The following is a 24,800-nucleotide window of genomic DNA, read 5'->3' on the forward strand; positions in this document are numbered from 1 at the left end:
CTTGATGCATCTGGGGATAAGTGATTTGCCCAGAATCACAGGAGGTTTGGGCGTCGTTACCGAGACTCGAACCCGGATCCCCAGGTCCGAGGTCGACCGCCCTAGCCGTTAGGAAATGGAACAGTGTGGTAATGGAACAGTGCGATAAGGATTCCCTGAGCAGAAACGGAAATGGAACGAGGAGAGCATAACAGAGAGCACGTCACAGCAGGAGCAGTGCTAATAAAAGTTTTCTTAGGCGTTTACACAGTTACATTTCTACAGCAGAAATATGGCAAATTCATACAAGTGGTATTAGCAGCACAAAGAGCGGTCTTGCAGTGATAGGTCTCGCGTAATAGAGCATACAGGGTGATACTGCTTATATGATCCCAAAGAAAAACTGCTGTTTTGCAGCACGCTAGGGAAATTATGAGAAAGTGTACTACAGCTAACATCAGAAATGGTACCAGTAGCTCGCAGATGTATGTCTGGAGAATAGATTACAAATACATAAGTGAAGGGCTTTATGGAAACCAAATTGCACTTCTTGGGTCACGTTTTTCAATTTATCTTGACCAGCGCAGTTAATACAAATTAACGATTATTGTACTCTCAAACCACCCGGCCCATTCGGTGTAAAACAGCGACCATCTTTCCTAAGGCAGTTTCCCTTTCTGTTCACTCCTATTGCTGCAGAGGTTGATTATCCCTCAACCACTGTGCCCACCTGGGAGCTCACTCACGATTGGGTACTTCTTAGCATGGTTCAGCATGGTATGAGACATGGTGGAGGATGTCGGGTCAACTTCTGTCCTCTGCCATAGAAAGTAAGACATGCAGGGGCCTCAGCACATTCTCAAGGAGTTTAAATGAAGAGATGGATCGGAGTCAGCAAATCGCTTACTGTTTCAAGTTGTTTATGGGAAACAATGCTGTTGGTTGCTGACAGAGAGACGCAGGCGGGTAGCGCACACAGTAACAACCAAAGAGTTAAAGGCCATACACACATCAAGGGACACATCATTGATCCAGTTTTTATCACTGACCACAAAATCATTGTAAGAAGTCACTGTCCTATGCCCTGGATAGACCATTTTTTCCACTGGGATTGAATGCATTCCAAGAATCAACCGTAGGTGGTCTAACCTGAATAGAGTGGAATTACCTTTGTCCCTAGATTTGACCAAACCTATATTAGGTGAAAACCCTGATTCTAAACACGAATCAGGCATGGTCAGACTAAATTTGCTAAGGCTGCTTTGCTTCCCAGTCCAGCCCTGGCTAACCATTTGATTACATAGAGTAATATTCATTCCACCTAGTCTGTTGATCCTCCTTATTGTAATTACATCATGAGGCTATCTGCCTCTTCACAGACTGTGTGCAGCCACTGGCTTCAATGCAGAAGTTCGTTCTGTGTCTGTGCTCCTCATCTTCCTCTTATCTTGGCTCAATCCCCTCATTCGGCCTTTAGATGGGAGTGGGGCCCTGAACACGTCCTGCAGAGCAAATAGGACATGCCACTATGGCCTCAGTTTGACAGGAAGGTTTGCATGTATATATTGAGGGACAAAGACTAGTCGCAATGAGAATTATCTTGTGTAATTCAAAAATTGCCATTGCATTTTCTTAGTCCTTATTAAATTTTTGATATCATTGCTGATACACCCAAGAAGAAAATGTAGTTGAGGCATAAACACTATAAAGACAAACCAACTGTCCATCACTGCATGAAACACATAACCTGCACTGTAGATAAAAGAACCTATCCTATCATGTCCAGGAGTCCAGCTCACCAGCTCACCACCTCCCTCAGCCAGAGCCCACCCGCCAACACAACGGACCCCAACGAAGCAACCCGCAACTTCACACAGTGGCTGACCGCCTGCGCCGACGACCTCGCGCCACTAAAGAACCCTCCCAGCAGACCCAGATGCAAGAAGGCATCCTGGTTCACCGACGACCTCAAAGACTCCAAGAAGACCTGCCGCACCCTCGAGAAAGCCTGGCTCCTCGACCGGACCACCGACAACATGACCGCCCTCAAACACGCTACCCGCAAGCACCACCAGCTCATCCGCACCACCAAGAAGAAATCCCTGAAGGAACGACTGGACAACAACGCCCACGACAGCAAAGAGCTCTTCACTATCGTCAAGGAGTTCTCCAACCCCAGCACCGGCACCAACGACATCACTCCGTCACAAGACCTCTGCGACTCCCTCGCCTCGTTCTTCCACCGCAAGATCGCCGACATCCACAACAGCTTCGGCGCCCCACCCACACACCCAACCGTCGAACCAACACCCCCCACCGCCACCCTTCGCACCGGGACCACGGTGACCACCGAAGACACAGCCCGCACGATGAACACCATCCACTCCGGATCACCGAGCGACCCCTGCCCACACCACGTCTTCAACAAGGCCGACTCCACCATCGCACCCCAACTCCGGAACATCATTAACACCTCCTTCAACACCGCCACCTTCCCGGAGAGCTGGAAGCACGCCGAGATCAGCGCCCTCCTGAAGAAACCTACAGCGGACCCCACCGATCTCAAAAACTTCCGCCCCATCTCGCTCCTCCCTTTTCCTGCTAAAGTCATAGAGAAAATCGTCAACAGACAGCTGACCGCCTTCCTCGAGACGAACGGATCCCTCGACCCCTCGCAGTCCGGCTTCAGAGCCAACCACAGCACCGAGACCGCCCTCATCGCAGCCACCGACGACATCCGGACCCTGCTCGACAAGGGGGAAACAGTGGCCCTCATCCTCCTGGACCTCTCCGCTGCGTTCGACACGGTCTGCCACCGCACCCTAGTCCAGCGCCTCAGCAACATCGGTATCCAAGAGAAGGCACTGGAGTGGATCATCTTGTTCCTCGCCGGAAGAACACAACGAGTCCGCCTCCCCCCGTTTCGCTCCGAGGCCACCGAAGTCATATGCGGCGTCCCGCAAGGATCTTCACTCAGCCCCACCCTCTTCAACATCTACATGAAACCTCTCGCAGCCATTGCACGCCAGCACAACCTCAACATCATCTCTTACGCCGACGACACCCAGCTGATCCTCTCCCTCACCAGAGACCCCGACACCGCCAGAACCTGCCTACACGAAGGGATGAAAGACAGCCCCCTGAAACTGAACTCGGACAAGACGGAAGTCCTCATCCTGGGATCTTCGCCCTCCACCTGGGACGACTCCTGGTGGCCCCCAGCCCTGGGCACCGCACCCAAGCCAACCGACCATGCACGCAACCTGGGCTTCATCCTGGACCCCTCCCTCTCGATGACCAGACAAGTCAACGCCGTCTCCTCATCGTGCTTCAACACCCTGCGTATGCTTTGCAAGATCTTCCGCTGGATCCCGACTGAGACCAGGAAGACTGTCACCCAGGCACTCGTCACCAGCCGACTGAACTACGGAAACGCCCTCTATGCCGGAACCACAGCCAAGCTACAGAAAAGACTCCAGCGCATCCAGAACGCCTCCGCCCGACTCATCCTGGATGTCCCCCGACGCAGCCACATCTCCAGCCACCTGAGGAACCTGCACTGGCTCCCCGTCGACAAGAGGATCACGTTCCGGCTCCTCACCCACGCACACAAGTCTCTCCACGACCTGGGCCCCAAGTACCTCAACGACCGCCTGACCTTCTACACGCCCACCCGCCAGCTACGGTCCACCAGCCTCGCCCTCGCAGCCGTACTACGCATCCGAAGAGCCACCGCCGGAGGAAGATCCTTCTCTTACCTGGCTGCCAAGACTTGGAACTCCTCCCCATCCACCTTCGGCTGACCCAGGACCATCTCCCCTTCAGGAAACAACTCAAGACCTGGCTGTTCGAGCAGTAGCATACCCCTCCCCCCAAGCGCCTTGAGACCCTCCCGGGTGAGTAGTGCGCTATACAAATGGCATGATTGATTGATTGATAGTTAACCATTGACCCATTGCTGCTACCTCTGCCGAGGACTATACAAATGCAAATGGAGAACAAAAGTGAACAAGAAGGCTACAGTTGCTGCTCTAGACACAGTGAGGAAAAAAATGCAAGTAACTGAAACCCAAAATGTTGTCACTGCAAGCTCTGAAGCCTTCAATGTGAGCTATAGAGCACATGAGAATCTTACCCAAAGGCTCAATGGAAGGGGCACAGCATGCCCAGAGCCAAAAGGGAAGAAAAAACACCAAGAGTGTCAATGAGTTAAAATTGCTATGAAAACTATGTAACAAACAGATGTAGGATGTCCAATCCATGGCCACTCGTCAACAAAGAATTAATCCAAAATGATGCACAGTTACACAAGAGATGAGAAAAAGCACTCCAGGAGGAGAGACGCTGAAACTCCTGATCAGCTGATACTGGCTCATCTGAGAGCCCCAACTCTTCCTTGCCTCTCGGTGTCAAAACTGATAGCTGCAGACACAAAAGAGGGGAAGCACCCAAGTGTGAGTGAGCTCCTGGGTGGGCACAGGGATTGAGGGAGAATCAAGCGCTGCAGCAACAGGAGTGAACCGAAAGGGAAATTGCCTTAGGAACGATGATCGCGGATTTACAGCGAATGGGCAGGGTGGTTTGCGAGTACAAAAATCGGTAATTTGTATTACCTGCGCTGGTCATAGATAAATAGAACAACGTTACCCAAGAAGTGCAGTGACGGTCGTGGTTTGTTAATGTTCAGCTTTATACAGTTGGTCTTCATGCAGTGGGTGATTTTGGTCATGCAGGCATTGAACTTGATCTGGTTACTGTGGGTCTTGTCCGTGAGGGAGAGAATGAGTTGCCTGTTGTCAGCATGGGAGATAACGTTGATATCAGGAGGGTGGATGATGGTGGCCAGAGGGATCATGTATGTATTGAAGAGGGTTTGACTCTGGGAGAATCCGTGTGGAAGAATGCAGATGAGATTGCGGGCATCCGAGGTGTGTGGCACTAGGCTGACTGATCGGGTCCTTCCAGTCAGGAATGTGTAGACCCATCAGAGTGCATGCCCTTGGTTTGCAATGTTGTGAAGGTATTGGATGAGGATGGGGCAAGAGACTGTGTCAAATACTGCGGAGGGGTACAGGAAGGTAGGGCTGAGTATCTCCTCTATCCAGGGTCATGCAGATGTCATCCGTGGCAGTGATGAGGGTAGTTTACAGATTGTGGTTGGGTCTGAATGGTGTTGAGGAGTTGGTACTCATTGAGGTATTAGGTGAGGTGTCTGTTGATGCATTTATTTAAGACCTTGGCCGGGTAAGGCAGCAAGGAGAACACCTTGTAGCTAGCAATAAAGGGTTTCTTCAGCAGTGGCCTGTCATCAAGCATCTCGGAAGAATGCAAAAGAGGTGGAGGCATTCAGAATGTGAGTCTGGCAATGATGGGTTGCAGTCTGCTGGATTAGGCGGGGTGGGAGCATGGGTCCGATGAGGCCCCTAAGTGGATGAACTTCATGGTTGTGGGGTGTTTCTTCTGGAACGATGAAAGGTCACATGCTTAACATTGTTTTTTTGGACAAGATTGGAGGTATTTGGCGATGTATATTAAGTCTGGTTGCAGGCCGAAGTTCCTGTAAATGGAAGTGATTGTGTTGCTGAAGAACTGAGAGAGATTGTTGCAGCATTCTTGCAAGGGAGTGATTGAGTTGGAGGCGGATAATGGTGAGGTGATATCTTTCACAATGGAAAAGATTCCTTTGCTTCTGTTGGGGCTGCGGTAGATGTGGACCGCCAGAGTGGCCCAATGTAGTAAAAGAGACACTCTTGTGGTTTGGCACCCTATGACGACCTTCAACTACTACCATTTTAACGGACTTTAATATGTTATTTTACCCTAGCCTTAATGTAGGATGGTCCTGCATATGCCTGCCTTTCTTCTGTCTTGTAATCATGTTGTCTTTTAGGGAGAACTGTCACGGAGAACAGTACATTTATATTATAAGTGCTTACATTTGGCTTTGAGATGGCCTCATGTCATCTGGTATTCTGACTTTAACTATTGGCTTTGACATGGCCTTATGTCATCTGGTTTTCTGACTTTACCTATTGGCTTTGACATGGCCTCATGCCATCTTGCTTTCTGACTTTTCCTTACTGTTGCATGCACAGCAGTGCTTGCGATTCATATTCAAGGTCTTTCTGCTACTCACTTGTTTGTCACTCCTCACTGACCAGAGTGAACTGGATATTATCTGTGGCATGTACAACTCTGTCTCGGAGTCAAAATACAGAGGCTTGGCCAGCCACTGTCTTGGACTTGACGCAGACTGGTACCAGCCTGCTCGGTTCTTTCCAATGAGAAAGGAGCGGGGTTTTCTAGAAGCTTCGTCCCACGTTGAATAATGGTATTAAAGCTGGGAGCTTTTGTGGGCCAGGTGGAAGTTCACCCTAGAATAGACGTATTGCTGTGGATTGGTGATGGAACTTGGGTCCCGACTGAACTCCTTCCTGGGCTGCTGAAAATGACTTCCCCCAGCTAGAGTTGGCAAGGATGTTGCAGAATCAGTCTGAGAGGTGTTCCTAACCACACTTTCTTTTTCTCTCTCTTGTATATATTTTCTATTCTTTGCTACTTGTGTACATATTGCATTCTATTTCAATTGTTTATTTTATGTACTTACTTGATATGTGGGAGTATCAAGTCTGCCATGACTGATATATTCGGCCTGCTTTTTTAAAATATTGCATTAATAAACTTGTATATGTTATTTTACCTACATTTGGGTCTGTTTTCTTACCTCGCCTTAAGGAAGTGCTGAGTCTTGCATTGCCTTTTGGGGGTCTTGGGTTAGGGTGTGTTCTTTTAGTGAAAAGCACATTCATTGCATTTTGCCGTCACTTTCAAGGGATTCAAAAGGTTGGATTAAATGGGAAGAAATATGTTTTCTAGAAAATCAAAAGCAGACTCCCAGATGCCAATTGAGGTTCCAGGATGGGAGATAGTCCCATATGGTGCGCTTGACCATGAGTGGGTTAATTGTGCTGGATTGAGTGAAAATTGGAATGCGTGTCTAGCTGACGCTGTGCCGGCACAAGTGGTTGCGTGTTTGCAAAACTTGCCTGTCAAAAAAGGAGAGGAATTGTCTACATTAGGAAGAAGACGTTGGATTCTCTTAAATGCTTATAGAATCATGTATCAGAAATATGTTCAGTTGCAAAGTGAATTTGAAAAATTAGAGAAGCAGTCTGTTGAATCCAAAAATACCTCTACAATGTTAACCTGTCAGAATAAATAATTGCAAAATAAGTTGGAAACCAACCAGGCTGTAGCAGAAAAAGCAGCAGTTCGTATTGCACAATACGGTAGGGAGACAAAATATCGAAATTAAAATATCGATATACAATAATACCGATGTTTTAATTTCGATGGTATAGAATATCGATGTGCAATATTATCGATGGACAGAATATCGATTTTAAGGTATCTATGTTACTAATATCGAAATTTTATTTAGTGTTATGCATTTTATTATGTATTTTATATGTTTGTTAAACATGTTTTTAATGTATGTTTAGAAATTAGTAATTTTGTTTACATTTTGCATTTTAGTATCAGAGCGGGTTGTGGGTTTATAGGGGAATAGGGTGGGAAGTAATTTAATTATAATTATTAAATATTATGTTTTTGTAATATTTTTGATTAATAATAATTGTTAATTAATAATTAATTGGTTATTAATTATTATTAATTAAATTCATTAGAGTTAATGTAGTAATTTTTTTTATTTTTTGTTATTGTAAATTAATAATTAATAGGTAATTAATTATTATTAAGTGATTAAATGATAATACATTTTTTATGTGATTTATTTATGTGTAGTGGGTTGTGTGTTTATAGGGGAATAGGGTGTGAAATTATTAAATAAAATTAATTAAAGAGATTGTATTTATTTATTGGTATTCATTATTAATTAATTGGTAATTAATTATTTGGTAATTAGTTTTTTAAAATTATTTATAATATTAATTATAAATAATTTAGTAATAAATTTTGTTTATTCTTGTAAATATATTAATTAATTATTAAATGGTAATTAATTATTAATTGGTAAATAATATTTGTCAATTAGTTAATTTATAATTACATCAATTTGATAATATTAATTGTTATTAATTGATTAATTGATATTTATATTAATTGTGTTTTTTGTATGTGTAGTGGGTTGTGTGTTAAAGGGGGAGTAGCGCGGGAAGTAATTTTTTGTTATTTAAGTAAATATTAATTATAAATATTTGGTATTTAGTGATATATTTTTGTAAATAAAATATTATATCTTCTTTTTGTTCAAAAAAATATCTAATTGATAAGTATGTTAATATAACGCTTACGCTATCCTGCGCTTTTGTTACTATTGCACCCTCTGGAGTGCGAATAGCAATTTTTACCCCTACGCTATCCAACGCTTTCCCTACAGTTGCACCATTTGGAGTGGGAATAGTAATTTTTAGCCCTACGCTATCCAACGCTTTCCCTACGGTTGCACCCTCTGGAGTGGGAATAGTAATTTTTACCCCTACGCTATCCAACGCTTTCCCTACTGTTGCACCCTTGGGAGTGGGAATAGTAATTTTTACCCCTATGCTATCCAACGCTTTCCCTAATGTTACACCCTCTGGAGTGAGAATAGTAATTTTTACCCCTACGCTATCCAGCGCTTTTCCTACTGTTGCACCCTCTGGAGTGGGAATAGTAATTTTTTCCCCTACGCTATCCAACGCTTTCACTACTGATGCAATATGTAGAGTAAGTATATATATTAATTTATGTGTAGACATTTTTATTTGTTTTAAATGTATATGTATTAGTTATTACTTTTTAAAATATGTTTTAATGTTTATATCTATAATTTGTTAAATTATATGTATTTTTTTCATTATTTTTACATTATTATTAATACATTTTAAAAAAAAACAATATTTTTTACTTCGATATTTTTGTACTACGATTTTTCCCCCCGATATTTTTGTACTTACCTTTATGTAGATAGAACTTCGCTATTTTTTATGTCGATATTTTTGCTTTGATATTCTTGTATGTCTATATTCTGTCTGTCGGTATTATGTCATAGATTTGCACAATACAAGTATAGGAACAGGAGAGGAAAGAGTGTTAAGCTATTGCAAAGGTTGGAATTGACTATGACCCTGAAATGTGGAATGGAAATGTTTGGGATTCCTCTGAGTTTTCAGGCTCTAGTGGAGAATGTGATAAAGTTGACGAGCGTAACCAGGCTGAAAGGCAGGGTGAGTCAATGGGACACAAAGTGATTTAAGCTCAACCAATTTATCGTTGAAAAATACAGGGTGGTCCAAATTACCCACAGGGGATTTTGACAGTATGGAGGATTTTACTCAGCAGGAGACTAAGGACATTTCAGATGGATTCCGACAGAGACCTGGAGAATCTCTGCTTACGTGGATGGTTAGGTTGTTTGATCTGGGTGCTACTGGTGTGATGTTAGACCATGGACATGCAGTGAAATTATGTACGCTCAGTTCGGATTCTACAGTGCAGGAGCAGTCTAGAAATTACAGTGACAATGATCAAATCAGTTTGTTGCAGTTGACTGTGATTGGATGTAGTCATAAATACCAGACAGAGCCAGAGTGGCCAGTGAATGATAAACCTTGGTATACATTGAGAGATGCTATACAGAGGCTTAAGAAGGAGGTGATGAAAACTTCTATTTTTCTGGACAACGCACATAGGTTGATGCATGAGCTGTTGAATGCATCTGTGCGAAATAGGATAATTCATACAGCTCCTCCTGCATACAAACAAGTGATGATGACTTTGCTGATCAATCAGACTGGTAATAGTTTGGCGCAGGTGGTTGAGGCAGTTCGTGAGATAGGAGAATTGGAGGAATGGATGAAAACTGAGAGATCTTCTATGTCTGAGACTCGTACAGACAATAACAGGCTGACTAGAATAGATATGTTTATGGCTCTGTTAATAGATGGTGTGTAAAAAGAAAAGATAGATGGAATAACTACTAAAAGTCTGTGGGAAATATACAGAAAAAGAGGGCTGGATAAGAAGGAAGGAAGCAGGAGAGTGAATAAACAAAATAAAGTGCAAAAACAGTCAGACGAGTGTGAGAGCGAAGAGCAGGAAAAGGAGGGGAGAGACCTGCCCACTCAAGCAGAAAGGGGGAGAGAGACTTAGAAGGCAAAGAGCTGACTAAGAACGGAAAGGAGGAGGAATTCTTCCCTAAAAGATATGAAGGATTGTACCCAGATTTGACTTGGGCAAAGACTGACAGATACAAGGAAGATTAGGAAATAGGTCAAGCTCAGGTGCAGAGATGGACTCGCAAAGACAATAGACCTTATGTTGATATAGAAATTTATTGGTACATCGTAATGTTCAGAGGGCCCGAGCCCTAGTAGATACCGGAGCGAAGGCCACTTTGATATACAGAAATCCCAGAAAAAATAAAGGACAGTATTTCACAATTACAGGCGTAGGTGGTAAAGAGACACCAGTAGTGCAGACTAAGGTCCACATGAAAATAGGGAGAATACCAAAAAGAAAATACACTGTATTGATTGTGCCCCTTTCTGAATGTATTATTGGAATTGACATTTTTAAGGGAATGACTCTGTATTTGAAGGATGGGTACTATCAATTTGGATCAAAGAAGTATTTTCAGTTGGCGCTATAAGGGTGGGTCACTTGAAGATTCCCCCAGTGAAGGTGCCCCAGGCTACAAAGGTAATTCATTTGAGTACAGATTTCCAGGTGGGCATGAAGAGATCAATGCAACCATACAGGACTTTTTAGAGGCAGGGGTGGTGATCCCAATCACTACTGCTTGGAATAATCCAGTGTGGTCCATGCGCAAAAGTGATAATTCTTGGCGCATGACAATTGATTATCGTGAATTGAATAAGCACACACCTCCTTTGACTGCTGCTATCCCAGACACTGTTACTTTAATTGAGAAAATACAGAAACTCCCTGGGACTTGGTATGTGACTGTTGATATTGCAATGCCTCCTTTTCTATATCAATTTCCCCTGAATTTCAAGAGCAGTTCAGTTTCTCATGGAATGGTAGACAAATTACATTTACAATTTAGCCTCAAGGGTACTTGCATAGTTCAACGATCTGTCACAGGCTGGTCGCAGAGCATTTAGATGAGGTGTCAGTTTTTCCGGGAGTACAGCTTTGTCATTGCATTGATGATGTGATGATACAAGGAGAGAAACAAGAACAAATGCAAACTTGGTTAGACAAGATTGTGGAGCATTCGCAGAGCAAGTGCTGGGAAATAAATCCCGCCAAATTACAAGGACCCTCTCAGAGTGTGAAGTGTTTGGGTATTCAGTGGCATCAGGGACACATAGAGGTGGTGCCCCAAGTGAAACAAAAAATTAGAGAATTTGCAGTGCCACGAAACAGAAAGAAAGCTCAGAGGTTCATTGGTTTGTTTGGTTTTTGGAGACTGCATATCCCTCACTTGAGTTGGATTTTGGCCCCCTGTACAAAGTTACGCGAAAGAAAAATGCATTTGAATGCGGAGAGCAGCAGCAAAATGCATTTGAACTAGCAAAAGAGGCTATAAAGCACTCTTTGGATTTATGGCCAGTACGAGAGGGAGATGTTGATCTAAATGCGACAGTGCAAGGATCGTACCGCTAGTTGGAGTTTCTGGCAGAAGCAGGGAAGAATGAAAGTACCTTTAGGGTTCTGGACAAAGAAACTGCCAGATGCTGGAGACCGGTACTCTCCCTTTGAAAAAGAGTTACTTGCATGCTATTGGGCTCTAGTGGATACTGAGCAATTGACCCTAGGGCACGATGTCATTTTGAGACGTGAAATTCCGATAATGCAGTGGGAGATGAGTTTCCCCAAAACTCATAGAATAGGACATGCGCAGGAAGCCAGCATAATTAAATGGAAGTGGTATATACAGAATAGGGCCCGAGTAGGTCCCAAAGGCACCACAGTGTTGCATGAGCAGGTGGCGCAGGCACCAATGGAAGAGACAGAGGTGTTGTCTGATGTACATGAGATACAGGAATCTCTGGTAAAGTGGGGTAAGCCATTTGGCGAATTGTCCATGGAGGACAAGAAGCATGTGTGGCTTACTGATGGTGCAGCCAGGTATGTAGGAGCTAAGAGTCACTGGAAGGCGGTCTCATAAAATCCCGTGACCCAGAAATTGTTGACCACTAATGGAGAAGGTAAGAGTTGTCAGTTTGCAGAATGATATGCTGTGTATCAAGCTTTGAAACAAGAATGCCAGAATTGCCAGGAACATGTCATATTTACACTGATTCATGGTCCACTGCCAATGGGTTAGCAACTTGGCTTCCCATGAGGCATGATCATAATTGGATGAAAAATGCAAAGGAAGTGTGGGGCAAGGAAATGTGGAAAGAGATTTGGACCATGTTGTCACAAGGTACAGTTCCCGTAGATTTGAATAAAACTGTGATGTTGCAGTGTCCTGTTTGTCAGCATGCCGACATAGATCAGTCCCACAGATAGTGAGAGGTCAGCTAGGTAGAGGAAAATTACCAGAGCAGATGGAGGGTGTTGGAAATGACTCTTGTTGCAGGGTTATCCCCAAACGTTTTGCTTCTTCCTCCCTTGTTTTTCCTGACCTGTGGTTGTAGACAATAGGACTCCGGGCACTTTACCACTGCTGATCATTGCTAAAGTGCATATGCTCTCTGTATAAATTGTAATTGTGATTGGTTATCCATGCTTGGCATATTTGTATTACCAGGAAGTCCCTAGTAAAGTGTACTGAGTGTGCCAGGGCAGGTGATTCAAATTCTACTAGTGGGCCTGCAGCACTGGTTGTGCCACCCACATGAGTAGCCCTAAAATGGTGTCTCAGGCCTGCCACCGCAGTGCCTGTGTGCAGCCTGTGAACTGCCATGTCCTTCTGGTCAGTGTCCCCACTGACCAGGCCTAGCCCTTCCCTTTCTGTGCACATTAGTCACCCCTATAGAAGGCCCAAGGTACCCCCTTGGGCAGGGTGCAGTGTATGTGAAAGGTAGAGCATGTACTAGTGCAGGTGACATGCTCTGGTAGTGAATGACAGCCATTTTCGTTTTTCATTTCATTTCAAAAACTTTTATTCGATTAACATTGAGTTAAATCATAAAAAGTACATCATACAAATCGAATAAATGATTAAAAACACAAAATTATATTACAAGCAAGAACAAATTAGCTTTTAAATTGTAACTAAAAAAGCGACGATTACAAGTTAATCAGTATGACAGCGGATTACAACAAGTCAAGGAGAGGGAAGCCCTATAATACAACGCATTCTTAGACATGATTTTAGGAAAAGAGCTACACATTTAGCTACATAAGGTGTGTCTAACATCTGAAGTGCCAGGTAAGCAGGCCGACATGTTGTCATCCCCATACTACGTAAAAGTGGGATAATCCATCGTTTACGAGGATGTTCGTAGTAGCGACAAAACAAAGTGAGGTGAATGGTCGATTGTGGTGATACACCATCACACGGACAATGTGCCAGTGCATGAGACCAATTTAACACCTTGGGGAAGGTAACAAGGCGAAAGAAGGAGTTAAAACGGAACCTAGTTAGAACAAATTTTTCGTGATTAGATAAAAAGAATGTTAAATAAGGCTGAATACCAGGGGAGGTTTGTATCATAAGAATATGCACATTAGTTGGCTTAGAAACTTCGTTTGAAAGGCGCAGGTCTCTCAAATGATTTACGCAGAGAGCTTTCAACGCCTTTCTACTGATGTCGGACAATGACGATGGTTCTGTGAAGTAAGATGCGCAATTCAAATCCATTAGGAAATTGGAAACATAAAGAAGCCATGGAATTCTTTTCCAATTTACCAAGGAAAGACAGTCTTGTAATAGGGAGCGGGTTAGGTGGCATTGGGGTTTGGTCCAAATACGGTGCCATAGAAGGATCGGTTGGTATCTGATGATATCAATTATATAATCCATACCCAGCTCGATATGGGAACCGTATATTGGAGCACTTTGAGGAAGTGCCAAAATATATTTTAAAAACCCATTTTGGACCAGTTGTAAGCCGTCTACATGAGCGTAGGCCCAAACGCCAGCGCCGTAGGTGGCTACACTGTGGCATTTTGCATGGTACATTTTTAACAACTCTTTTGGGGCTGGTTTACCCAGTTTTCTAGAAAAGGAAACAAGAGCTGAGGTTGCTCTTTGAAAGAGCATTTTTTTACTTGCCACTGCCTGCTTCCAAGCTAACTGGTCGTCCATTAGAATGCCTAAATAAGGATATTCCCTAGCTCGCTCCAATCTAACCTGTTCTATATAGATGGGTTTAGGATTCTTCGCCTTGGGACCAAAGTGCATAACGTAGGTCTTACTCTTATTAACTTTTAGCCCCAGGGAGAGCATGAACTGGCAATATTTGTCTAATTGCTTTTGCAGCTGTATTAGTGTCCTTGCTAAAATGACGGAATCATCCGCATATAGTAAAGCGGGGATTGGGCGGTGATAAATAGATGGTAAGTCCTGGCTTCCCTCCAACATGGCCATCTCAACCCCGTTGGTATAAAGGTTGAACAGGAAGGGGGCCAGGACACACCCTTGCCTTACTCCTCTATTAATTGTAAACAGGGATGTTAATTCACCGGCTAACCTATATCTCACGCACGCTGTTGCGTCAGAATAGAGCTCGCGGAGGAATTTAATAAGAGGAGGGTCCACCCCAAGTTCACTAAGGATGGACCACAGTTTAGAATGGATCACGCAGTCGAAAGCAGAGCTATGGTCGACATAAACTATGTATAGATTTCCACACTTAGCCCCAGCATATTTACCTATTAAGAGGGTTAAATTTAATGCCTGTTCAACTGTACCAAGTCCCTCCTGGAACCCATACTGGAGGTCGGTCAAGATGTTATTCTCCGACGCCCAGTCCTGGAGGCGTTCCAGGATTAAACGCCCGGCAACTTTCCCCAGGGAGTCCAGGAGGGAGATGGGTCTATAACAGGCAGGGTTGTTGCGATCCCCCTTTTTGAAGATGGGAAGTAAAATGGAAGAAGACCAAGAATCTAGTAGGCCGATTTTCGAAACTGCCGCCATCACCTGGGTGACGACAGGGGACCACAATTCTATATTGTTTACAAAAATATCTAGAGGGACTCCGTCGGGGCCAGACGCTTTTCCAGTTTTGGAAGATGTTAGTGCGTGAATGACCTCACTAAGGCCAAAATAAAGATCGATAGGATAAATTAGTGCCCTAGCAGGGTCATCTGCTGGCTTGACCGTTTTTAAGGTGTCGACAGGAGACCCCCCGAATATTCTTAAGAAATGGGTCACCCAAACGTCAGCGGGCACAGCCACGTCTAGATGCTGAGGGCTTTTAGCGTCAGTTAGAAAGGGTGACTTAACGACGCGCCAAAACTGAGAGCTGTCTTTGCTTAGACAGCTTTCGTGCAGTTGGGCCCATACATTTTTCTTTAATTCCTTTTTACGATTTTGTTGAGCCACCTTATAATCCTTTCTTAATTTTACTATCTCAGTTGAATTTCTAGTTGTGTTGTGTAGTGCCTTTTTTAAGGCAGATAGGGCTTTACGACAAGCTGTATCAAACCATCTTAAAGATCCGTGAGTACCAGGTTTGTGATTACGGAATAACTCAGATCGCATTACAGATAAAATCTCTAAAAAACTAGTCAAGTTCAGCTGAGGTGGGGAATCCTCTGCCAGGCAATTATTTATCCACGGAAGAGTTTTTGATATAACTTTACCGCTGATAACTACGGGGTCTATTTTGGACCATTTTACAGAAAATCCGTTCACCTTATCCATGGCCAATGACTGCTGAGATAATTGGCTAATCTTAGAGGGATGACAAACGCCATTTTCTATAGATAAAGTGATACTATTGGGATAATGGTCACTTGAAATATCCGTACCAGTGATAAACCGTTGGAGTTTGCCTTTTAACGCTAATGAGCATAAAATAAAATCAATTGTGCTGAACGTGCCCCTACCATGGAAAGTGGGTCTAAATTCGACTGGAGGGTCCACTAAGTCATTGGCAAAATCAAGTTCCAGTGCAAAGATGCTATTATTCAAAGCATTGCCTAGAAAGTTGTGCGTAAAATGAATGAGTGGACAGTCGTATTCGTCTAACAGGCCGCAAATACCTTTCGTATGATTGGCACACAGTGGAACGTTAAAATCCCCCCCCAAATTACGTAACATACAGATGTTGGGTGCTTGTTACGTTGTTCATTTACAACAGAAGAAATTTCTTTGACAGACTTAACACATTCGACTGGGCAAAGGTTGTTATAGAAATTAATAAAGAAATATAACGTACAATTAATAAATACAACCGTGATAATTTGAAAGTTCGCAGTAGTAAATAGAACAAAGGATTTCATTAAAGATAAATTATTTGAAATATACACCACTAAGCCTCCCTTGGATCTGCCATGAATAGTAGTGCTGGCTGGGGAGTGGAACGTTTTATAGCCCTGAATGTGGATAGGGTCTATAGCCCACGTTTCCTGTAAACAAACTATTTGATGGGAGGTTACTGTGTCCAACCAAGATTTAAGTTTTAATTTTGAGCGGAGACCCGCGACGTTCCAGAATAGAACGGAGAGCTGAAGAGTAGAGGGAGAGGGCTTTCTGGTGTTCGACTTGAGGTCAGTTGTTGAAATACGTGGGCTGAGAGAAATATGTACTAGTGGAGCAGCCGAGTGGGTTGTAATGTGAGCGACTTTATTAGAGGCGGAAAGTTGATGGGATATAGGCAATAAGATTGGTGCTTCTTGGATTGGTGCTTCTGAGGTTGGTACTTCAGAAATAAGTGGAGTACTGGTTGGAAGGGGAGGGGACAGGGAGTGATCAGATTGTTCTGGAATGTTAATCATTGGGGGGATAGAGGGGAATTTTCCAGAAGACTGACGGATAGTGGTCAATCCACCATTTCCAGACAGTCATATCTGTTGGTCAATGGCACACCACTCCATCCGAAGGTTGGAACTACATCTCGACCCCCAATACTAGGCCAACTAGACCAATCACGTCTTCTGTTCCAGTTACCAACTTGGGTCCAGTTCCATTCTGGCCCGGTGTTATAGTGTTGGGCTAGAGGATAGAAGAAGGAGAGTCTTTTAGTTCCAATTCCATCAGAAGTATATTGGGTACCCCAAGAGCAAATATGCTCTACGGTGTGGGGGTCCTCAAAGTTAACAATAACGCAGTCACCCGGGAGAGATTTTGGCTCTTTTCCTAACCAGGGGACTCTGCGAACTGTTGTAACTCTATTGTTAGAGTAAGGGGGAAGGGGCCTATTGACGGATAGCCAATGGAGTACCTTATTCCTAAGGGACCAGCCTGGTTCCTCCGAGTTTGGGTTCAACTCGGGAACCCCCGTCATGATGACAACATAAGGGGCGGCTTCCGGGGGGGAGATGAATAGAAGGAGCACCCTTCCTCCTGTTCTTATAGGTGGTATTTTGTAGGCCTGAAATATTTGATTGCTTGGGGGGCGGGATGGTGGGCTGAACGGGTGGGGGGACCGGGGTGTTTGTTAAGATAGGGGTATTAGTCGCCCTTGGAAGTGGCGGTTTAGGATGGATTGCCACTACTGTGGCGGAAGATTTTGTTACCGTCGCCCCATCATTGGAATTTTTGGATTTTGGTTTGTGAGCCGTGGTTTGGGCTAGTGTGAGGCCAGGAACGGACCCTTTACTTGTTTTTAGTGTTGAAGATAACTCTTCTAACTGCTTTTCTATTTTTGTAAGGGTCAGTTCAAGTGGAAGGACGTAGGATTTAATTAGTGCCCCTATCCTGTCTAGAAGATCGTTATTTAGACCGCTAAGAACGCTATTACTACCCACATTAGAGCTGACACTAAGATTGGGTGATGTGGTGGTGGGAAGGTTTGTTGTATCAGAAGTAAGCATGGGCGGATTTTGCGGATTCGCAATCCGCGAATTTGCGGATTTGCGTATTTGCGGATTGCGAAAATCCGCCAAATCCGCGGATTTGCGTCTTTTTTTGGGGGGTGTGTGTTCGCACGGGTTTCTGCAAGTTCGCGAGGGTTTTGTACAATTTCGCAAATTGCGAACTTACTTGTCGGGTCGCCAGTTTTGCGAACTTGTTGTTTCTACGTGCCCAGCCTGTTTGCAAGGCTTTCTTCATCACTGCCACCCTCTGTCACCACTGGCACTCTCTTTGGTCACCCATGCCACCCTCTGGCTCACCCATGTCACCCTCTGTGTCATCACAGCACCCTCTGGTTCACCAGTGTACATTATTGGGGCAAAGCAAAGCACTGCCATCCTCTGTCAACACTGGCACTCTGGTTCACCCATGCCACCCTCTGGCTGGCACACCTATGCCACCCTCGGTGTCATCACAGCACCCTCTGATTGACTAGTGAGTGTACATTATTGTGGCAAAGCCAAGCACACCTGCACTAAGTTTTGCAAACAACAACACCTGCCCTGCCCCAACTGACATTAATGAAGGTTGGCACCTGCTTGTCTGCTCCCTTTCCTTTTTGTTGCAATAACAGGATGCAATGGCATACTTGTAACTATTCTGTGACTGTCAGAGCAGGGTCACACAATAGTTGCAAGTAGGCAACCGGATTCTGGAGGGCCCCTTCAGGAAGCACTACAGGTAAATGGTTACAAATGATGAGCGCAAACTTTTGCACCTGCTCGTTGGTTTTGCTTTTGCAAAACTCGTTTTTCGGTAATTTCGCCCTATTCGCGAGGCGCGGCGTCGTGCGAAATCGACCGTGGAAGCCGCGAACTCGTGCGAGTTACCCCAAGGTTGAGTATGGGCGCCGCCATTTTGTTTGCGTGACGTATTTCCGTTTCCGCCCGCTATGTGTAATCTCGCGCAATGAGCGCCTTGCGAATGCAAGTTCGCACGAGTTCGCGAGAGAAATCGCGTTCGAACTTACTTACACGCACGTGTTCGGGCCGCCATCTTGTTTTTCATTCATTCCTATGTGTCTGGGCATGGTGTTTCTATCCTCTGTATATCTCTGCCATCCTTTGCTTGTTTTAATATTTTTTTGATCTATTTAACTTTTTTTCTATCCCTCTATTTTTCTAGGTCTATATTTTTGTGTTTTAGGCTACTTTTGGTTACTTTTCAACTACTTTTTTAAACTTTTATTTCCTTCTTCCCTACTCTTATTCTTTTTCATTTTGTCTCCTTACTGCTAACACCTGCCCAGAACATGGTGAAGACAGCTGTCAAGCTGCCCAAGACGGGCACCGCAGCCCGTGCCCGGCTCCCGTGTGGCCGCTTGAGGGCGGAAATGGTGGTGCCCCGGGAGATCTTCAGCCCTGAGGAGGTGGGCGCACTCGTTTTTTATGTGCAGCGCTGTCTCCCCAGGACCATCGCGGCAGGCGGCAGGATCGCTGCTGGTTATACCAACAACCAGGAGCGACGGAAGCGGTGGGGGCAGGTGTGCCGGGCCCTTTTTAACATCACGGGGGTCCAGCGCACCTACAATCAAGTGACCCACCGCTGGACCGATATCCTGGACCGAGAGCGCGACCTGCTAGACGTGCTGGGAGTGGAGGTCCCCGGGCTTGGTGAGTAGTAGTAGCAATTTTTTCATCACTCACTACTCTGTTTTTTCTCCTGCTCTGTGTGACTGTGTTGTATTGCAAATGTTTGCTTTAACTTTTTTACAAAGAGCAATACTGCTGCTGATTACATTGATAAGAGAGGTAAATTAATATTTCAAAATCTTCTGTGCATTTCAGGTGCACTGTTCTCCTTCTCTGTGGCGGTGCCACTGCTTATTTGTTTTCTATTTTGTGTTCATTTAATTGGGCTGAGTAATGTATGAGTGTATTTTACAGAACTGCGTAATGCTAGACACAAAGGGGCAGCTTTACAAGCCCCTTGTGCCACGTTTACGCTGCCTTACCTGACGCACAGCGACGTAAACGTGGCGCATCCCTGCGAGTCATGTACAACGTGATGCATCTAAGGAGATGCGCCACGTTAAGGCCTGGGCCTGCGCCACAATGGGTGCGTTCCCACGCAGGGGGGAGGGGTGGGGGGTGGGGGGTGGCGGTCAGGCAGCTGTGCGCCTCGCAAAAGTGCCTGCGTGAAATCTACAAGATTTAACGCAGGCACTTCCGCGACGCTGCTACGTTAATTCTTTATGCCTGCTTGCTTGAAGCAGGCGTAAGGACTGATGCGGTATGTTGAGTATTGGGCAGCCCTGAGCATTGCTATAGTTGCATCGCGCCTGCGACGCGACTCTAGAGATGCGCCTCTCTTTCGTCACGAGATGCGTCACGCATCTGCCTAACCTTGCGCCAGGGTTTGCCGCATTGTAATTGCGGCGCATCTGCCGTGACGCAAGGTTAGTTTTGCGTTACGCATTTGTTCTGGTGCACATCTGGAGGTGTCCAGCTCAGAACTCGTAAGTATGCCCCTAAGTGTCAGATTAGCAACAATTACCTGCGCATCCCTGCAAAGTGTGCGGCACGCCAGCACCACCCATGGTGCGCCGTATTTACAATGCTAATATTTACAACAAGGGGTGGTGATGGACAGAGTCTCTGAATTAAGCAGAGTACTCTCACCCAGTCAAGAGATCAGGGCTAGATCCAACACCGTTTTTTACAATGCGGCACACCATGGTCCCAAAACGTCACCGAAGCGTTACGCATCGGTGCCGTAAAGGCGGCTCATTGATGGAGTTGCGTTGCAACGATGGCGCAGCTCCAGCAATGCTGCGTCAAGCCGTAAGTCTGCTTCATGCAGGCGCAGGGTTTCAGTGACGCATCATTGTCCTAAATGACTGATTGAAATTTTATATATTCCCCATAGCCACTTTTAGCATGCGTTCCTGCGCAGGAACGCCCTCCCTTGCGCTGGAACGCTCCCTTATGGCGCAGGGCTTTAGAATGGGATGCATCTCCCATATGCGTCACGTTGTTAATATACGCCACATCATGGCGCCTCTCTTGTTGTTGCGCTGCGTCACAAAAGTGACGCAAGAACGGAGCAAAAGAGCTGCAAGGGGCTTGTAAATCTGCCCCTAGAGTAGAGGCTCAGGTGCAGTCCTTCCTTTGTAGCCCTCATTTTGGCTGAAATAGTTGGTTCTTGTTCTTTCTAAATGTTTGATTTGGTTGACAAGGACATCGGCAAGCAGCAATCATCAATGTTTTCTGTTCATTCTTTCATGTTGTACGTCAGGTCCGCCCAGGGGCAAGCGGACAGAAAAAACGGATGCAGTGGCTCCAAAGGAGGAGGATTCAGGCCAGGGCGGCGAGTGCTCCTTTGCTGGCCTCAGTAAGTTTTCATTTAAATATAGAGGACCTATTGTTGTCCAAGCGTTCCTAATTTAATTTTTTCGAAATAGTGTTTAGATAGGAGCAAAATCAATAATACTACTGTTGCAGGGACAATTCTCCACAAACCGAACTATGGACACCAAAGACCAGAGTAATAATATTTCAGAGTGGCGTGTTTGGCACACTGTATAAACCTGGTAGTGTCAGCGGCACGGACTCCTCCTTGCAAAAATTGCAAAACCTTTCGCTCAGTCACTCTAGTCTGGAGGACCAAAAACGACAGAGTCTATTCAAGTTTAAAAGCTGTATTAAAAGTTTAAGTAAACACATATATTAAAATAAAGTTAGTTGGAAATGGAAAAGTGCTTGGTGCTGAGTTGATGAGTAATGGAACACATTTCTTGTGGTCGAGCCGAGCTTTCACCTGGTTTGAAGTTGATGTTGCTCTTGTCCTTAGAAGTCCAGTTTCTGTCTGTTCAGAGAAAAATGATGTGTGTTAAAATTAATCAAGCATTCATCAATTATGACAAAAAAATGCAGCAAGACAACAACCTTCCCTGGAAGGAGGGACATTTTTACTTTAGACTAGAGTAGACAGTCAATTAATTTTTCTGTTGTTTTCACATTTCTTCATTCATAGACCAAATACTAGTGAGTGGTGTAATCTAACATTCTTAAATCTACTTTGTAGGTGGAACATCTGGTGGCGGGGCCAGCTCGGATGTGGTGGTGATCATTGACTCTGAGTCCGAGGACAGCTCTGGGAAGAATGAGGCGCAAGTGGCCAATGAACAGACTGTGAGGAAGCAGACAGTGGCGGTGGCGAGTACAGGTAAGCTGGATCATGGTACTATCTGACTCTTAGATAGGATATGATGTGCATCCAGTGCTGGCCCAGTGACAAATTACAATATGGTAATTACAGCAGGCTGGGACCGACAGACAGATAGAGGCAGAGACAGAGAGAGAGGAAGACAGAAGGAGAGAGAGAGAGGGAGGGAGCCAGAGGGAGGGTAAGGGAGGGAGACAGAGAGAGAGAGACAGCGAGGTAGAGGGAGACACAGGGAGACATAAAGAGGGAGACAGAGAGAGAGAGAGGGAAACAGACATATCGCCTGGGCTTCTGCCAGATCTCTTTCATATGAAAGAGCATCAAACCAAGGATACAAGTGAGTTGTGGGAAGGGAAATGGTGATTTAAGCGCCCCCCCTTGCCCCTCCCTGCGGACGCCCATGATACTGGCCTGAATAGTTTTGTACTGCGCTGGCTAGTTGCTAGTTGTACTGTGACACAACTTCCTGCTGAATTATTTTGTGTTAATCATATTCTTAAAGAGCATTGGTTACATATTATGTCTTTCTTTCTTCATATAGTTGGTAATACTAAAACCTCAAAACCGACGAGGAGTATGCTGGCTGTACTGGCCCGGCAATGGGGGCTGGAAGCAACTGTTGCCGAATATCGGCGGCTGGTGGAACTGGAGGGGGACGACACGCAGTCCAGTGCATCAAATGTAACATCTGCATCCTCCTCCGTGACCCCACGTTCTGCCGGTAAGCGCAGTGCTCCAGCCAAACGGAGCCGTGCTGGCAGACGCCACCGCCAAGCAGCAAAGGCTGCACCTCACAGCAGTGTAAAGGCTCGCTTGCGCCGAGCACTCCGCAGAGTGTCCGACCTAGAGGCGGAGGTCCAGAAATGGAAAGACTATCAGAATGTGGTGGAGGGCCTCCGCTTAGATCACGCCACCCTCCAGGAGAAGTACGATGCCCTGGCCCTAAGGCATGATGCCCTGGAGGCCAAACTCAACACTGTGCATCCCTAGAGTGTCCCTTGCCCCTTTTGTAGAGACTTTTGGGGGGTGGGAATTGGGAGTTGGGTTTTTTGGGGACTTTTGAATGACTATTTATTTGTTGGGGTTAGGGAGGGTCTTGCGGGAGATTATTTTGTTAGGGATATAAAAATATACTTTTTCAAACTTTATCTGAGCATACCTGTTTTTTTACTACTTTTGAGCTTGGTGGGTGGTGGTTTTGCAGTAAGTTCATTTAACTGAACACTGTCATCGTGTTGGTTGACGTGTAATAGGCCAAATGTTTTCCAAAGTAAATGCCTGTCACAGAGTTTGTTAATTCAAGAGCCCTAGGACTTTACTACTAGTACCACTGTCACTCTCTCGCCTCTCCGAATACTCCATTATACTACCTCCCATCCAAACGCTTATCTTACCTGTAATTTGTGTTTGAGGGCTGGCTCCACCTGGAATTCACAGTGTCCTAAAGCGTTCTGCAGCAGGGCCCCAACTGGAGTTTCCCGGCGTGGATTTTCTGCAAAACAATAGCAATCAACATTAGAAATATGGCAGCGGTGCTCACAGACCCCAAAATCCTAGAAGCCCCACAGACAGCACCCCTAAGACAGGCAAGCGAGCAATAATAATGCCTAAACGTTCACGTGTAATAGGCCAAATGTTTTCCAAAGTAAATGCCTGTCACAGAGTTTGTTAATTCAAGAGCCCTAGGACTTTACTACTAGTACCACTGTCACTCTCTTGCCTCTCCGAATACTCCATTATACTACCTCCCATCCAAACGCCTATCTTACCTGTAATTTGTGTTTGAGGGCTGGCTCCACCTGGAATTCACAGTGTCCTAAAGCATTCTGCAGCAGGGCCCCAACTGGAGTTTCCCGGCGTGGATTTTCTGCAAAACAAAAGCAATCAACATTAGAAATATGGCAGCGGTGCTCACAGACCCCAAAATCCTAGAAGCCCCACAGACAGCACCCCTAAGACAGGCAAGCGAGCAATAATAACGCCTAAACGTTCACGTGTAATAGGCCAAATGTTTTCCAAAGTAAATGCCTAACCAATTTCATCCCTTAATAGACCTTGCCAGCAATGGCCCAGCCAAGACCCGTAAACCCAAACGCAAAAAAGTCACACTTAGCAAAATGTATTTAAATGAGGATTCACTACTTCCAGACAGTCCCTCTTTAGGGGACTCGTCAACGTAAGTTTCTTCATTGTGCAGATTCCAGGCATCAGCATTATGGGAAATGGATAGGGTGAGTCTGGAGGAGGAGGATAGACGACCAGGACTCAGTTCTTGTCAACTAACTGTTGTGAACCTGAGGAATGCTGCGGCATCAAAATCAAGACAGTTCTGCTGATGGGCTTGTTGTTGCTTGTGATGGGGTGATTACAGTTTTGTTGTGAATGTGATCAAGCACTTGCTAAAAAAAGAAAGACAGACACACAGGAATAAAAATGAATAAGGACTAATGTTAAAGTTAATTAATTATTGACTCATTTTCAAAACTCGCTGTCAGGGAAGCAGAGCTCGTCCTCAAACTCTGCAAATTGAGTCGGTAGTACTTCTGGTAACTGAGGAGAACTTTCCTCAGGTAGGTCGGTGTCCTCGTCTTCTTCCTGCGTGCATTCTCGTACTTTGTAATCTGGTGGTATGAAGTGCTGGTTCATCTTTATCATGGCGAGCCGCTCCACATTTGCGGGCAAGAGGCGGGACCTTTTGCAAGTCACAATG

Source organism: Lissotriton helveticus, chromosome 10 (genome assembly GCF_964261635.1).
Source record: "Lissotriton helveticus chromosome 10, aLisHel1.1, whole genome shotgun sequence".
NCBI lineage: Eukaryota > Metazoa > Chordata > Amphibia > Caudata > Salamandridae > Lissotriton > Lissotriton helveticus.